This window comes from Tiliqua scincoides, chromosome 5 (assembly GCF_035046505.1).
Source record: "Tiliqua scincoides isolate rTilSci1 chromosome 5, rTilSci1.hap2, whole genome shotgun sequence".
Classification (NCBI taxonomy): Eukaryota; Metazoa; Chordata; class Lepidosauria; order Squamata; family Scincidae; genus Tiliqua; species Tiliqua scincoides.
In genome coordinates, this window is record NC_089825.1 from 60,474,397 (window position 1) to 60,492,578 (window position 18,182).

The 18,182-nt window shown below is 41.1% G+C and overlaps 1 protein-coding gene across 1 annotated transcript in view; it reads right to left on the reverse strand.

Moving 5' to 3' along the window:
* Nucleotides 1-18,182, reverse strand: part of GLI3 (GLI family zinc finger 3) — a 255,390-nt gene that overhangs the window by 210,219 nt on the left and 26,989 nt on the right. The gene's annotated exons all lie outside the window — the stretch shown is intronic.

The following is an 18,182-nucleotide window of genomic DNA, read 5'->3' on the forward strand; positions in this document are numbered from 1 at the left end:
AAAGGTTGATAATGGAAGCAGTTCTGCAAGAGAAGTGGCCAAATGGCAGTTCATCCTAGCCAAGCACTGAAAGTCTGATAAGAACAGTCAAGGAAGTCAAAAGTGGCTGTCTCCATGAATGGCACGTGTTGGGGTTGAAAGATTCCTGTTAACAAAAGCAGCACTTTAACATCTGTGAATAGTCTGATCAGAATTCATGCCACTCACTATCACCCAGATGGGCAGTTGTTTGTGATAGAATTCTGCAGTTTTTAGGAACAAACCAAGTTCATTTTCAAGTCAGCATAAGTTTGTTTGTAGCTACATATCCAAGAAATCAAGCGTGGGTTTTGAGACTCTAAGCAAGTTTGATGCACATCTGACCCAATGAATTGCACACATCTCAGGATATAAAATTCCCATTTGTCCCCCCAGACCAGACAGAAACAAGCAGCAACCTAGCAAGGACTGTATTGTTGACCATAGCAATAATTATTTTGCTGCATTACATTTTTTTGGAGGAAGGGACAAAATTTTATGTGACAGTTATTCACACAAATGTTCACTTTGCATTCCCCCACTACCTCCCCAAAAAAGCAAGAACAAAAAACCAAATAGTAAATGCTCTATTCTGCCTATATTGACAATATATTAAAGCTAAATGTTACAACTAAATTTTCAATGTCTGATTTTTTTTCTTCTTCTGTTGATTTAAGGGAGGATAAAAATACTTGTCATACCTGATCTTTGGATCCGGTACCCATTTGAAGCCTCCTTTACATTTTTGTTTAGCTGAAAAACAGCACACTTGTAGGTTCATTACCTTTGAGAGGTTCTACAGAAAAAATTACAGAAATGAGAAGGTATGTCTTTCAGAGGTCTCCAGGAACACCGGCCCAGTCAGTTGACTTCATCATGTTATAGATGTTGCTGTCCTACACTCTTTAAACTGAAAGTAAATGCCACTGAAATCAGTGGGCTCCAGGTGCAGCTGCCTTAAAGAGCAAGAGTGGGCATAAAGTTGATTAGAATGTACTGGGTCACTTGCATTTCTGGGAAGAGTTTCTGACTCCCAACATATCTCCACAACCTGCTTGTCTTTTGCTACTTCCCTGTATTAAATGCACAAAATCTGGAATATAGTCAGAATTATTTTATTTCTAATAGCACCTATCTCCATTTTATTCAAAACCAATAAATAATGTGCCAATTTTCCTTCAGGATTCTTGGCAGTTATTTCTCTGCCATAACACTGGTTAAAATGCAACATAGATTAAAATGCAACATAAGATGATGCAGCTTTCCTAAATTTGACTAGAAGAAGAGAGGCTTTCAGATTTCCCTTGAAATAATGCTGAATTAAGTTCTGTCCACATTAACACACACACACACACGCACGCACGCACACACACACAAATCCACAGTAATACCAAATACTCATTCTTTCCGGAAATTTCCATAGTTCCATTTGATTATGTTATGGGGATCAAATTCTCTGAAATAGACAAGGTATTAGGTTTCCTAGGGTGGAAAGTTGCAGTCAAATATGGGAGAGTTTCCCTGCAGAATGAGGACATTCTGGAAGGAGGAGAACCTGAGCAAAGTTTCCTGCCAAATGCAGAGGAAACCAGCCCCTTTCAGGGCTGCATACACTCTTTCCTGTGCCTGCTCCAACTCTTAAGTAGCCCTCAGCTGAAGAAGCAAGTGTGCACCTGTTTCTAATCACTTTGTAGTGAACAACAACTAGCAGTTCACTGCATGCAGCTTTAGTATACGTTCGGAGGCTGAGCTAACCACACTTATTTCTTAAATAGCATCTCCAAGACCACCAACCTTGTGCAAACCACATAAATGTTAGGTACTGACTTTTAAAAATCCTGAATAAAATTAGACTATGCTATGGTCTTAGCCATGGAATCCTACAAAAAGTGTTCACCTTTGGAATGACTTGGAGGGGCACTGCTTAGCTAAGGGAATACACACACACACACACACAAACAAACTTCCTTCAAAACCACAATACACATGTGTCAACATATTCAGACTCTTCAGACACTGTTTTCATTGATAGAAATGAGCTAAGTCACTCATATAGTAGTAGTAGTAGTTTATTTAACAGTCTCAGACCAGCATAAAAGTAGCAATACAGCTTTACGTACATATCATCACATAACAGTCATAACCAATCTCAAGGGCAATTTAAAAAAAACTGAATAAATATTTCATCAGAATAATACTTTAAGATTAAACTAAGACTTGCTATTGGTTAATAAATTTGTAAAACCCTGTAAAGCTAAATTTCTAAAATAAACTAAAAACTATAAACATTATAAGACATTCATCACATTTATCCAATCTAGTAGATAAAGGATCCTCAAGTGCCAATAATTCCTGGGCTAAATAAGGCAGGCAACATTCTTAACCAACATTCTACGAATATTGTTGCCACGAAGAAAGTCACTCATATAAGGGGCCTCATGCTCAGGAGTCTTAAGAGAAAAGACACATGGCAAAGACGAAAACATCCTATTTTCAGTTCTCCTGCCAAGCATTACAATGCTTAGTGGGGTGATGGTGATGGCTGTGCAACCTGAAGCATGATTACAACACCGATGTTCTTATTTAATCTGAGTATCTCTGTCTTTAGCCTTCAAAACACTCTTACTTCAGTCTGAAGCGATGTCTATTAATATTTAATATATACAAACATGAAAAAATTAATCAGAAGGTGCTTCAGTGGCGTCGCTAGGGGGTGTGGGCCACACTGGTTGACGCGCGGGGGGTGATGCGCCCTGGGGGATGACGCCATAAAATAGCGCCGTTAGGAGCTACCGTGTCGTGCCATATACTGTTGGATGCGGAATGATGGGCAGAACACAATGCAACAAACCCTGTTGAGAAAGCGCCTTTCATTCACAAGTTATGGCCAAAAAACCGGAAGGAAAAATGCATGGAGCCCTATGGAAAGTGAAAGTGAGCCGTAGCGCAAGTTTACTCGTGAGTAGACGTACTTGCCATAGTCCATTGGAAAGGGTAGGCTGAGAGGAATCCAACAACACCAGAATGGTTCCGATCCAATGAATACAGCCCCCAAAAAACACCCAAGAAGTTCCCTCCCTCCCAGTTGCAAGTCTGAGCCAGAAATGAAGCCACGTGGCCGCGTTTACTCATGAGTAGACGACCTTGCCTTGCTCCCGTGAAAAGGGCAGGCTGAGGGGACTCCAACTCAGAATGGTCCTGATCCAGTGAATGCAGCCCCCAAAAACACCCAGGAGGAGGTCCCTCCCCCCAGCTGGAGTGTATGGAGCCCTATGGGAAGTGAAGCAGCCTCACGGTAGTGTTTACTCACGAGTATGCCTGATCCGATGGGACTGGAGTGCAACGAAAGCCCCAGAAGGCAGCCTCCTCCCCCCCCCCCACTAGAAAGGACCAACAAAGAGGCTTGAACCTGGTAAGGGGAAATTTTTCTATTTTGCACTTGCAAAGTTTCCCTCACAGCCCAATCCTACCCACACTTTCCTGGGAGTAAGCCTAACTGACTCTAATGGGACTTACTTCTGAGTAGACATGCATAGAATTGGGCTCTGAGGCTGGACTCCTATCCCCACTTTTCTGGGAGTAAGCCCCATTGACTTTAGTGGGACTTACTTCTGAGTAGACAGGCATAGGATTGGGCTCTCAGACTTGTAAAGCCAGGTGGGTCTTTGTACTGATGTGCTTGAAATAGAGGGACTTTCAGCTGGGCATTGAGAGGGCTGAAGATCTCACTGATTCTTTGGGGGGGAGGGTTATTGCAGGCAGACTACAGAGAAAACTCACTTGGTGGAACAGGGCTGGCTCCCCCTTATTTAATTATTTCTTTTATTTTAATTTAACTATTTATAATTATTTATTTTAATTTGATTGATGATGTCACTTCTGGCCATGACATCACTTCCAATGGGTCCTGGAAGACTGTCATTCTAAAAAGTGGGTCCCAGTGCTAGAAGTATGAGAACTGCTGCAATAAGGTGTTAGTCAGCTGGGGTGTGTGTGTGTGTGTGTGAGAGAGAGAGAGAGAGAGAGAGACACTCCACAAGTTTTCAAAATCACTAAAATCAGAATTTGGAGGAATAATCCCATCATGTTACATATCAATGCATAATTTCATGCAGAATGCAATGAAACAAACCACATTGAAATATCTGTGTTCTATCAAAAGGTACTGCCAAAAAACCAGTGGGGGCAGGGCAGTGGTACATCACCACGCCCACTGCATGGGGTGACACACAGGCCTGCCGCACCGGGTGACGCGAATCCTAGTGACGCCACTGAGGTGCTTCTCTTCTTTCATCTGCTGCAATGCGGGGTTCTGTAGATCACAAGTATCCCCTTTGGAAAGTTCTGTGAGATGTTTTCTGGAGCACATCGGTCTCACTGTGGAGGGAACTTATGCAAGTTCCACACTCCACTATACACAGAAAGTGGAAAAAGTAACACAAGTTTCTAGCAAGCTGCCTTCTTTCATTCCTTGCTCCAGTTCTCAGACTTCTGAGTTCAACTTCATGCTCATAACCTACAATGGTTACTTCCAAGAGAGAGCCAATAAACTTCAATGTGGCGAAACCTCTAAGAAGAATGTAGAAATCCAGACTGCGGTATTTTTCATCCTAGAATGGGTACCACCACTCCAGATGACTATAAAATGCCATTAATTCGAGTGTATGGGAAACTACTCAAGTTCCAGGAAAAATTTGGTATTACTCACTATTAAGGGATTTTTGCCAGTGACAAAAATTGGGCTGAACTGTCAACATAGATGTTTACTTATTTTCATTCTAGTTGGCAGAAGCTACTCTTGCTGGTGTATATGAAGTCATAAGACATTTAAAAACTTTAAAGCCCAGAATTTTAATCCCCTTTTTGCTGTTGCTGTTCAATCGTTAAGTCGTGTCCAACTCTTCATGACCCCATGCACCATAGCACACCGGGTCCCCTGTCTACCACTAACTTCCAGTTTTCCAAATTCATATTATTGCCTCCATGACACTATCCAACCATCTCATCCTCTGCTGTCCCCTTCTCCATTTGCCTTCAATTTTCCCCAGCATCAGCAATTTTTCCCAGCAACAGGGTGACCTGTCCATCTTGGGTGTCCCTACACAGCATAGATCATAGCCTCACTCAAGCCCTTTCATCATGACAAGGCAGTGATTCATTAAGGGGTAAACCCATTTGGATCACAATGGATTATACTGAAACCAACCAATTAAGAATCATGTATATAAAGTGATTCTGGCCACAAAATTCAGTTTTCCCCTTATTTAAAATAAAAGGTTTCTAGGTTGTGTAGCTACAAATATAAGATTGAAAGTTTGTGGTCAACTTCTGGAGAAATCAAATGACATTAAGTAAGACTTCTAGAGACAAAGCTTCCATGGCCTGTACAGATCTTAACATAGACCTTCCACGTACAGCAGAAGCAGTGAACTGGGATAGCATAATGGCTAAGAAACTGAACTGGGAATCAAGAGCTTTCTGATTTGAACCTCACCAGTATGAGGAACTCACTGGGTGTCTTTAGGCAATTCACTCCCTCCCAGCCTCAGCAAACCAGATGCAATGTGGGGATAACAATTAACAGCGCAATCCTAACCAGCATGTTGCAGCTGCACAGACAATTGCTGTGCTGGCATTAAGGCCTGTACCAGCCTGCCAGCACCAGTTGAGGGCCTGCACCCACCACACCAGGTAGGCTTTCCACAGACTGGCAAGAGGACAGAACAGGAGTGGGTGTAAAAGGGCATGGGAGGGCAGATCTGGCCCTGGAGATCTGGGTACCTGGAGATAATGGCTACCACAGTACCCTATTCCCCCTCATGAGCCTAAATTTGCGACATGAGGCAGGTCAAACCTGCACCAGCAATTTTGCTGGCGTATCCCCGAATAGCCCCCACAGCAGCAGCTGGGGCAAGGGGAAAAATGTGCCCTTACCTTGGGAAGACCTCCAGCAGCCTTTCTTCCCTTGCAGGATGCAGCAGAGGCTACAATGGTGCCACTGCATCACAGCAGGGAACTTGAGTTAGGATTGGGCTGCCCGTTAAGTTCCAGGAATAATGCAAGAAAAGCATTTTGCAATCAAAAAGTACTATTAGAAGGGTAAGTCTAATTGTGCAAATGTGCTTAATTTGCATATCACAGAATTCTAGTTTTCTTAGCACAGAACAGAATTATACTCAAGCATTTTTAGTTGCAGACAGCACACAGTTCTCCTCAATTCTTGCCATGTACCCAAAAACTAAAAATATTTTTTTAAGACAACGGAAAAGAACACACTTTTCTAAAGAACGTACAGTTCAATTTTACCTCTTGATTGTATGGAAGCAGAGTTTATGAGATCTCTAGCTCTCCTTGCCACAGGCTGCCTCCCTATGCTTGATTTTTTTTTTTTTTTTTTTTTAAGACAGAGACATTAGCATCTCAATTCAATTTCAGTGTTCCAACAGGAGATTGAAGCAAGTTGCAGTTAAGGCACACTTTTTCCTCTTTTTAAAGATGAATGTGAATGCATCTAGCAATTCCTGGCAAGGACTCTGGTATTTGTAGCTGAAGAATGCTTATGTATTTTTAAATTTATGTTATCAGAATCCTCCATCTTAAATGTTGTGAAGACTCTATTTGCCATGGGCTGATAAGTGAGGATGGGAGAATTTCAAAACTCATGTCAACTAAGAAGTCTGAAGTTGGGGGAGGGAAGGCAAACCTCAGGAGATGAGGGGACAGTTAAGAAAATTCTTCTGGGAAATCTCAATGCAAGTCACTACTTAAACAGGATTATAAATGTGCTCTCTGTAAAGAATGGCATCTTTTTTTCTTTAAGAAGTGGTTCCTTTTGTTCTTTACTTGTAGGCCTCATTGCAACAAATTGTTTACTCTGAAAATATAATAGTGTTTGACATAATACACTCATTTTCTCCTAGTTTAAACTAGATTAATGCTAAATGCTAGTTTAAGATGAATAGATTAATGAGAATTGGAAATATGTGGGATTCTGTTCTAGTGGCTGTCTGCTGGTATTCATTTGCATCTTTTTAGATTGTGAGCCCTTTTGGGACAGGGAGCCATTTAGTTATTTGATTTTTCTCTGTAAACTGCTTTGTGAACTTTTAGTTAAAAGCGGTATATAAATACTGTTAATAATAATAATAATAATAATAATAATAATAATAATTCTGGTGCCGCCTCACTATCCACACAAGCATAGCCTGACTGACTAGGTGGCTCCAGGATGCCCAGAGAAAACATCATTCTTAGGCATCTCAGAGCAGCCTCAAGTGAGGCAGCTGACCAGGGAAGCTAATTGGGATCAGGTGGAGCTGGGAGAGACCTGGAATACTAAAGGCAGCAGGGGGGAGAGCAGAGGCACGAGGGGAGAAGTGGAGCAGAAGAAGGAACCATGGTGAGGAGCCAAGGATGAGTCCACGAGTCGGAGCAAGGTATCCAGAAGGCAAAAGGAACAAGAAAGAGGGAGAGAAGAGCTATCATAAAATGATGGAGGGGTGAAGACCAAGACACTTAGGAGGGGGAAGTAAACACCCAGGAAAAGAAATAAGACAAGGGATTAAAGAAGGAAGGGATGGGAGAAAAGAGCAATTGTGAGTAGGAATGGAGCTCACCTCAAGAGTTGGGTGAGAAGTTTCCCTGTTGAGGGAAGAGTTAGGATTGTTTCCTCCACCCTGACTGCCCACTAAGCCATTTACCTCCACTCCACCCTCAGTGGCCACACTCTTATCTCTCAGGAAATCCAACCCCCCTAGCCAGGAAGGGCTCCATATGAGAGGGCTCCAGAAGTATCTCCTGTAAGGTAAACTGGGGATCTGAAGGAACAAGAGACTCAAAGAATGGAACATATATTCTTCTAGTTCAGAGCCATGCGAACCCAGGCCTGGGCGCCAGATCCGGCATTCGAGAAGAACCATCTGCCGGGTGAGCAAACGTTTTCGTTTCAGTCCCTTATGCATTGTCATCCTGGTAGACCTGGGCACCAGGACACTCCATGTAGTTGCATCTGTCTGGACATCCTGTCGTGCAGCTTTCTGAGATGCCGGGCAACAGACGTGATGTCCCAGAGCGTCCTGGTGCCCAGGTCTACCAGGAGGACAAACCGTGGTGGAGCAGAACAAAAAGATGCAGTCCAAACAGGGACGCCATTTTCAGAGGACCACAGTCACAACTTTGGGCGCTGCTGTTCTAAATGGATTCCATCCTGCCAGTCTCCAGCCCCTCTGATGTGGAGCTAAGCACCTGGCAGGAAGTTGAGGGAGGTGGGTGCCTACAGGGACCATACATTTATATCCTGATCCTACAAATATATCCTAAGTACACTCATAAGAATTAAGACCTATTGATTCCAATGGAGCTTACTTCCAATTAATAAGCCATGCAGAAATTCTCTAGTCACTTAAAGGCCTACTAAACTGTAGTTCACACACATATTTGTGCAAGAGTTTACACAGTGCTAGAATAGGTTGGTCCTACAGTAGTAATCCTGCTTCTGCTGCTGCAAGAGTTCGCAGAGCTCTTAACAAGCAGACCACCACATCTGGGTTTGTTTCCCCTGCTAGCATAATGCACAAACAGTGTGAAGCCATGCATAGCAAGACATCCTCAGATCCAACTGTTCATGTGCACGTTACAGTCTAGTTTCATTTGAATTATCACTTTTTCAATTCTAGACAAAAAAATAAGCTGATAAAATGCAAGGCTTGTGACTCTATAAAGAGTTGGTTGCACTGGAAATCAGTAGGACAAAATTTGTTGCAACTTAACTTCAAGTCCTGCAAATTTCAACAAGACTTTGAATTCTTTTAGTGTTACCTCAGCAGGGCAGGAGCTGCTGGAATGTGGCTCCTTCCCATGCCACTGTCTAACTTGACAGGCCAAAACTCATGTGTGGGCAGGGAAGAGTCTGCCGACATGGCTACAACCCATACCAAGTCAAATCTCCAAGGATCTGGGGCAGTGCTAGTAAGGACAGTAGCTACATCAGCACTCTAACTGTATGACACCAGGCTTTTGACTTTACCTTAACAGTGTAAGAAGGAGCCAGCCTGCAAGGTCTTCCATGCAAAAGGAATGCCTGGATTGAGGTCCAAATCCAGTCTTATAAATTCTTACAAATTCCATCTGTTCTCAGTTATCCTCTATTCATCTTTCCTCTTTTCTAAATGTTTTTCTTCCGTCACTTTAACTGTCAAAGGGAATAGCAAAGTGTGCTTGAAATACAGGTTAGCTTGCACACTATAGCTTCACTCACTGAACAATAGTTCTCAAACAAGTTAAGTTTCATGACGTTTTTTAGGGCCAAAAATGAAATCCTTCTAACAAACACTGAGGAGCTTTACTATCTAATAGATCTAATAGAGAATGTTTCACTCTTCTTAGCCATTTGCTAGAAATACTGGGAATGATTTAGCTCAAGGTAAGCATTTTTGAATCCCATTAATTTGAAAGGAAGTGAAATCAAGATGTGCTCCACCCTTCTACTGAAATAAGATTTAAATCTACTGAACTTTAGCTAGACAGTGTCCAGTGTAAATACTGCCCTGTGTTGACAATAGCCATCATAAGATCTTATTCCTCTCTGAATTTGATACAGGCGGTCAGTAGGATATCAAAATAGTCAGCTATGTATACTCAGCTACTCTTCAGCATAACACAGCTGTTAGACAATGTTACCTTATCTCAATCCAAATGTAACCCTATCTCAACCCAGATGTTTTCTTAATATATCTTTTGATACAACTTATTTGGACTGTTAAACATCTGGTACATGTTGATTACTCAGCAGTTTGTTGCCTCTTCAGTACGAATACAAACACATTCTTAACAGTTATTATCGTATGGCAAGGTAAGACAGCAACATTCAGAAAAATCTGTTTGCATGGAAAGTTTGAAATATATCTGCTGTAACCCAACATCAGTTCACTGGTTTGCCTTTTGCTTCTTATTTAACATCTGTGCTGGTGTTCCATAACTTCCGAAACTTTGCATATTTCCTGGCTACAGAAAATAAAGTAAGCATAAGCACTTCTCCAAAGTAAGGTTTTATGAGGCAAATAGATTGTACCAGCCACAGTGCTATGTGCATATACAATGAATACATAAACAGGTACATACAGTATAATTCATACACATTTATATAAATGCGCTTGGGACTCACTCAAGGGAGAACCAACTTTCTTAGCATACTTCACCAGCTGGAATATTCAGTTCACATGTAGTCAAAAGACACTGAGATAGCAACAAAAGTCTGAAATGGGACCTTATGTCTAACAGCCAAAACTCATGTTTTCTTCACACTACGCTAGCACACTAATACAAATCACACATGAAACTAACTGTTCCATTCCACACTCACAAGTTTTCCACCAATGGTGACATTTGCAATAGTAAAGTCACAAATACAAGTCTGAAAATGAGAAAAGTCATACATGGGGCTTACACATTAATTTTTTTTTATTTTTTATTTTTATTTTTTTGCTCAGCAATGCTTGGGTTAAGAAGGGACACTGTCCAGCACCAGGCAGGCATGTTTCTATGCTTATAGGTGTGGTCATTTGTGAGAGAAAGTGCATGCGTGCGTGCGTGCGTGCGTGCGTGCGTGCGTGCGTGCGTGTGCGCGCGCACGCACACATGACTAACCATATTTGGAAAACACTATATACTCTTCCACAAAAACTCTTTATGTATTTTGCAAAATTTCTTTAGAGGTTCCTAGCAATTGCATGATGAACGCTTTTCCCTTTAGAAACAAAAAAGATCTATCATAGCTTTTCTATCCAGCAGTAAGTTGGATCTCTGAATTGATAATCAGACTTCTAAAAAGCTAAGCCTTATAGTTGCTCTTAACCATTTTAGGAAACACACTATCAGCAAGTGGATCTTTTAAGGTTTAAAATCAGTTTTCCATGACTGAAAAACAAACATCTAACTTTCAGTCTGCAAGCAAAAGAATTAAAGATAAACAAAAAGGCAAAAACACAGAGCAGCAACAAAATACGGAACTACAAATCTTGGATACAGGGTTAAGTCACAAAGATAGGCATTTTTTCCAACAAAATTTTAAACTGTACAAATAATGCCTGTAGCTTATAAACATCTCCATGCACTATCTGCTATGGCATGTATAGTCTATTGCTGCAAGCAGTGATCCTTTCCGATTAACAGGATTTAGAAGTTTGTTTTGTGTATGTTGGCATGTCTTGCAGACCTGCGCTAACAGGTGTGTTGTTCATTAAGCAGGAAGAAATTTTTATAATTCCATTATTTACTTTCAGTGAAGGACCCGGAGGCATACATTCATCACCTTATCTTGTCCCAACCAACACTATAGATGCTCAGACTGATTAAGGGGGAAAAGATCCAAAAATGGAGTCCTTTACATTTTCCTCACTATTAATTACCTAGTTACTCATGGTCTCTGACAACATTGAACTATTCCCAAACCTTGCATGCATTGTTGAAGCCTGATCATCTACATGCTCTTTCCAATGATGCCAAGATAGAAAATTAGGTACACCTCAGTGAATACCTGAGGCTAAAGGTGAAAACCTATAGCTACTGTTAATGGTTGACTAATGATCAACATATACATGATCAACATGAAAGCAAATTATTCTGCACTAATACTTGAGCAGAAGAATTTTGCTATCTTGATTTTTCTGGGTTTTGTATGTGTGCTCTTGTAGTTTATCAAATGCAAATTTTCAAAGAAATGTGGGATTAAAAAAAGATACATCCCTGATCACTCTAATCATTCTCCAGTCCCCATGCCCTTTGACCCTCCAAGGAATAGTAGCATCTAATGAGAAAACAATCAGGACTGATTCTTCTTCCATTGTGTAGTTTTGTTTTGCTTTTAACTACTTCTGTTATATCATTGCAGAATGTTATAACCCAGAAGTCATTCTGGGTTATAACCCATCCTTTCACATCATACAGCATCTGTTCCCCAGCAGAACAAATCTGGTGCAGAGGCTTGTTTGTGGGCTTCAACCACAAAATTCTCTTACAGAAGCAAGAATGCAACTGCATAGCCAGCCACTTTAGAGGTCAGACAAGGTGAATTATTGATGAAGTTTTGACAAAACTTCCTTTATGTAAACCACAAACTTATTAAGCAACAGCAGCAGAAATATGCAGCAGCACTGCAGGAGGCTGGAAGAGTGCCCTGGCCCTCCCTGTTACACAAAAATGAGCTTCCATGCTGTCCTTATCAATGTTCCATATCAAATGAAACAGGGCACAGTGGCCCAGTAACCTAATAGCTCATAATAAACAATTATGATCTCGAAATAAATTCATGCATTGCAAGGGGACAGTTGGACTATGATAAGCAATCATGTGGTTCAGGATGCTAATAGAGAAAGGAAAGGAAAATGGTGCTAAGGGGGAAAAAAAAGTACATAGGGAGTCAAAAGGGCCAAGGAAAGGCCCTCTGTGGCTCTGTGGAATACATATAGGTTCCTGTGGCTCTGTGAAATGTATAGGTTCTTGCCTTCTGGTTGCAACGGGGCAAGAGTTATTAGCTTTCTAAATGGCAAACACCACTGTTGCACCACCACCACTCTTCCCCGCACGAAGCCAGCCAGCCTGCAACAATTATGCCTCAGCAATTTAGGGAACTGCAAAGGGTCAAATGTCTTTAAAAGCAATCTGATATGTAAGATCTGTTCATTGGGAATGCAGCTGACCTGGAAAACCAAATACAATTTGTGTTACAGGATTGTACTTCTTTAAGACTTGGGCCTGCAATTCAGATAGGGTCTTACATTCTAAGCAGTTTCTTGATACTCAGGAGGCAGCAAAGGCCAAGAGTGCATTTTACCATCTTAAAGTGATCTGCACCCTTATGGATTCCTGCAAAGTAACCAAATGGCCACTGTAATCCATACCTCAGACAAATCCAGACTGGATTATAACACACTTTACACATAGTTCTCTTTGAAAAGCATTCGAACGGTAAGTGGTGCAGGAAAAAAAAAGCTATCAGATTATTAACTGATAGTCCCTTGAAATACTGTATATTGCCCCAATTGTACAACAATCTTGGCTCCCAACTGTTTCCAGGGCCCAGTTCAAAACAGTGACACTGACCTTTAACATCCTAAATTGCCTGGGTCCAAGTTTCTTAATAACTGCCTTCTCCTAATTGAGCAGACCCCCAGATTAAGAACTTCCTTGAAGGCTCTGCTCCATAAACCCTCTCCACCAGAAGGTGGAGGGTGTTTACACAGATTAGAGCCTTCTCAGCAGTGGGCCTTCTCTAGAAATGTGCACCTTGCTCCATTCCCTGCTGTCTTTAAGCAGTATTGTTCTATCAGGCATTAGGGGTTCTGCAACTGGCCTGATTCTTGTTCTTTGTTTTACTTAGAGATTTACAGTATATCCTGCCTTACAAAGGGTCCCTGAATTTCTGAAACCACTTCTTTTTTCAAATACGTTCTGTGTTGTTTGTATTTTACTGTAACAAATAAAATTGCTAGAAACATTCTTTAAACAGAAAGAAGAGGGGAACAGCAACAGCCAGAAATCCCAATTTAGGAGAAATGGGCTCGTATGCAAGTTTGGAGTGACAGGGTCCTGTGGTTCCAGCACAAATATCTGATTTCCTGCTGTTGACATTTCTGATGTTTTGAATTGGTATCAATTTTTATTTTGTTTTTGGAACAATACTTCCAACACTATTTTGTGTTCAGTTTCAATTATTAAGTCACCTTGTGGTATTTTTGACTGCAGGTAGCAAGAAATATCCTGTAAATTACAGTAAACTTTTAATATATATCAAAATACCAAAATGAAAGAATTCATATTCTGTGAATTATTCCACTTTTATGTTGGCAACCTTCAGTCTCGAAAGACTATGGTATCGCGCTCTGAATGGTGGTTCTGGAACAGCGTCTAGTGTGGCTGAAAAGACCGATTCAGGAGTGACAATCCCTTCCACACCGGGAGCAAGTGCAGTCTGTCCCTGGTCTGTCTCCCTGGCTATGGGCCTTCCTTCTTTACCTCTTTGCCTCAGATTGTTGGCCAAGTGTCTTCCAAGTAGTGGAAGTGGAAGTAGTGTTGGCCTACAGGTAGGAAGGAAGGTAGGGCACAGGTTTCCTTAGACTGTTGGCCAAGTGTCTTCCAAGTAGCGGAAGTGGAAGTGGCCAAGTGTCTTCCAAGTAGTGTTGGCCAAGTGTTGGCCAAGTAGTGGCCAAGTATTCCACTACTGACCTGAAATTATGAATGACAGCATGGCCAAGACATTATCAGCTAAAAATATCTTCCAATTTAAAAAAAAATCACGTTAGTCACCTTGCTGACTGTGAGATGTTCTATACTTGTACTATATATGAACTGCATGTAGGTAATCTAAGGAAGTTAACCCACCTGTAAAGGCAAAATGCAAATCAGTCTTTGGAACATTAGCTAGAGGAAATCCTTACACTTAATCTAAAAACAGAGACAAATGAGAAGAGATCAGTACAAATGTGCTAATATTTACCTTGGAATCGGAGTGCTGTATAAAAAGTTCCTTATTAAAATTTATTTAAAAATATTCCCCTACTTTAGTAAACGACCTAAACATCTATATTGAAATGTAATAGAAAACAAAAATTTTTTGAAGCAGGTTCTTAAGCTTTTTCACAGCAACAATATACCTTTAACCATAGCATGCAACATGTGAGGCACTTCCCCCCCCCCATACACTTCCCACCAAATAGATTTTCAAGACAGGTGATTGTGCCTAAGCTGGGACTTACCTTAAGGTGGGTCATGACCCAGTTGCGGATTCTAATCCTCCAACTGAAGAATGCTCTGAGCATTTTGAAGAAAACATGGAACAGCAGCATTTAAAACACACACACACACACACACACACACACACACACACACACACACACACACACAGAGAACGTTCAAAGCTTCGGTTTGACAGAAATAAAGAAGTTGCATTTGTCACATCAACTTTTGAAGATAAACTGTGTCATTTTATCATTTCTTATGTATAGGTTGTAAGACATTTTCAGATATCAGAGAGGAAACTAGGATTGATTTTTGTCTTTAAGAAATGTTACTGGAATAAGATTATAGCAAGCTGGCCTATATTACTCTTGTACCCACCTCTGTGGAAAAGTAGCAAGCATATTTGGCACCCTATTTCTAAGCATTTCTGCTGGAATATGTTCTTATGATTAAGGTAAGAAGATGCAGAAGATGACAGCCCTTCTATACCTTTAATGGCAGTGTAGAAATGCCAGCATGTGCAGCTTTTCTTGTCCCATAAGACAAGCTGCACCTGCCAAACATTTACTTTTCTGCACAATAATTAAAGCCACAGGAAAAAGATACAATCTTTCTTCTTTGCACATGGACAAAACCCATTATGCCAACATGTCACTGCTATATGGCCAAACAAGACCTTATGCTAAATCCATAGATAAGTTCTTCTAGACATTATAGAGGAGGTGGGAAACTAAATACCTATTGGTTCTTTAGGGACACAGATGTAACATAATGTCTCATTTGGCCTATGGTTGAATACAATTATGCCAGCATCCCATCCTAAATACTTCCATATTATCATAATAAGTCTTAAAATTTTCATCTATGTATGCATAGTAGTTTCACCTGATGTAAAACTGTGAGAGGAGGACCTGTATTCAAATATTTGGTACACCAAATACTACAATTAAAGCCCTATTATAATGATATAGAATGACTGATGGGAGGGAATCTGCCAGGGGAAAAACACATCATTGGCTTCTCTGTATGTTTATAAAGTGTTTGAATAAGCCATGTTGTTTGAATTATCTAATCACTCCATTATGCATCACCAGAGGCTACTAATTCTCACTCCATGCATAATCACCGGGAGATAAAGGCAAGCCCTTGAGATAACAATCAACACTTTCCAATCACTAAACACAAAAGGATCTGAAATGGTACTTAGTTCTTGTGGACTGCAAGAGAATGGAAACTGGAAGCCTCCTTTTCTCCCTCCCTAATCCAAACCATTTGCAAAATCAATTACAGAAGAGGAGCAAAGGAGTAAAAAAATGTCATTGTAAAAAGGTGCGTGCATGCATGCATGCACACACCACCAACATCAACAAAATTAGAGTCAACATACTGAGCTAACAATTTTTATTTTAAGTCCTCCAGCTGCCATTAAGATCTTATTTTACCCTCCAGTTCCATGAAGGATACAACAAAGATGTGACAAAGCAAGGGATGACAAAGTGTTTCTGAAATCTCAGCCTGGAATTGCCTTCATGATACCATTTTCTTTTCTCCCTCCTAATAACCCACATTTTGTACAATGCCTTTAGCCCTAATCCCTAGACCCCACATTGTAACCAAGTCTAAATACATGTAAATCAAATCACATTCTCTCCCTGGTTTATCTCTACCTCCATTTTGCTCTGCTGTATCCCTAGAACTGATTTTAGATTTTAAACCCATTGGGATAAGAACTTGTCTAATTCTTTGCCATGCACACAGATGGCATACTAAAATAATAATATATTTTATGCAACCTTCTGTGTATTATGGAGTGATAGTGAACTGTCTTTGGTTTACTGAACCCAAGAGAGGTTCAGTACACTGGAAACAAGACATCATGTTCCAGAACGGCAGCCATGTTACTCTGTTGCAGCAAAAACACAACAAGAACTTCTTGTGCTATCTTTAAGACTAGCAAATTCATTGTGACACATATTTTCATGGACTAGAGCACACTTCATCAAAAGTCCACAAAAGTGTATACAACAATAAATCTGCCAGTTTAAGGTCACATAATGCCACAGAGTCAAGTGAAACCCCAATAAGAAACATAAAAATTGACAATTCTTGTTTACAACTTTTTGGTGCCTTAGCTGAGTGCATCTGAGCATGTGACACTTCTCCCCACCCCCCTCCCAGATGTTTTGGTTTTGTTTTTTCTAAGGGAAGAATGCCTCCTGTTCGAAGACTGCCCAATGTGCTGTCCAATATAGCATCTTATGCTTCATTCAGGTTTGGCTGGCAGTAGCCCCATAAGCATTGTGCTGCCATAAAAAGTGACCTGGGGGGAAAGAGACAGTAGATAGTAACTCAGTTGAGAGGGGAGAATCTCAAAGTTATTCTGGACTTGCTGCATTACCAACACACACACACACACACACACACACACACACACACACACACACACACACACACAGTCTTCCCAAATACACCCAGAAAAACATAGGACTGGTACCACAGTTCAACAGAAAGGTGCAGGGATTTTTCTGGGCCAAAACAGTAAGCAAAGAACCCAACATTATGCAGACTGGATGAACATGAACTCTCAAAACATTTAAGCTTTTTCAAGGCTTCATGATATTATTAACAATTAACACATACCATAACACGCAAGTTCCTTATGCATGCCGATTCAACATGACCCCACTATTGTCTTTTTCTTCTGCATTAGAGGGCAGCTCTCCACTGCTCAAATGTAATTAATTTGTAACAAGAATCACTATAGAGCAGTGCTTTCCAATCTTTCTGGCCTCTCAACACCTTTGGAACCCTGAAGTGGCGATGAAGCAAAAGTGTTGAACAGTGCTGTCAGGTTTGGAGGCCTAGCATGAATCCAGAAATAATGATAAGAGGGTCAGGGCAGGCTGGCTTTTCCAAGTGCAGTTTTTGCATGCTGCAGTTCTGCCCGCCATGCTCAGCCTTCTGCCACTGCTGGAAGGCTTGTGCAGTGATCTCGCTTAGTGGCATAGCTAAAGATGGACAAGGGTACCAGCCTTGGGGGGGGGGGGTGACACCACAAATGACCCAACATCACTTACATCACGGAGGTTACAAATAATCCCATCATGCTATATACCATTGGATGCAGAATTTGCAGCAGAATGCAATGGATAAAACTGGAGGAAAATATCCCGTTTCCATCAAAACGGCCAAAAAACTGGAAACAAAAAAATGCATGGAGCCCTATGGAAAGTGAAACTGAGCCATATCGTGCATTTACTCATGAGCAGGTGAACCTGCCTTAGTCCATCGGAAAGGGCAGGCTGAGAGAAATCCAATGACACCAGAATGGTCCTGATCCAATGAATGCAGCCCCCCAAAAACACCCAAGAAGGAAGTCCCTCCCTCCAAGCAGACGAATGCATTGAGCCCTATGGGAAGAAAAAGTAAGC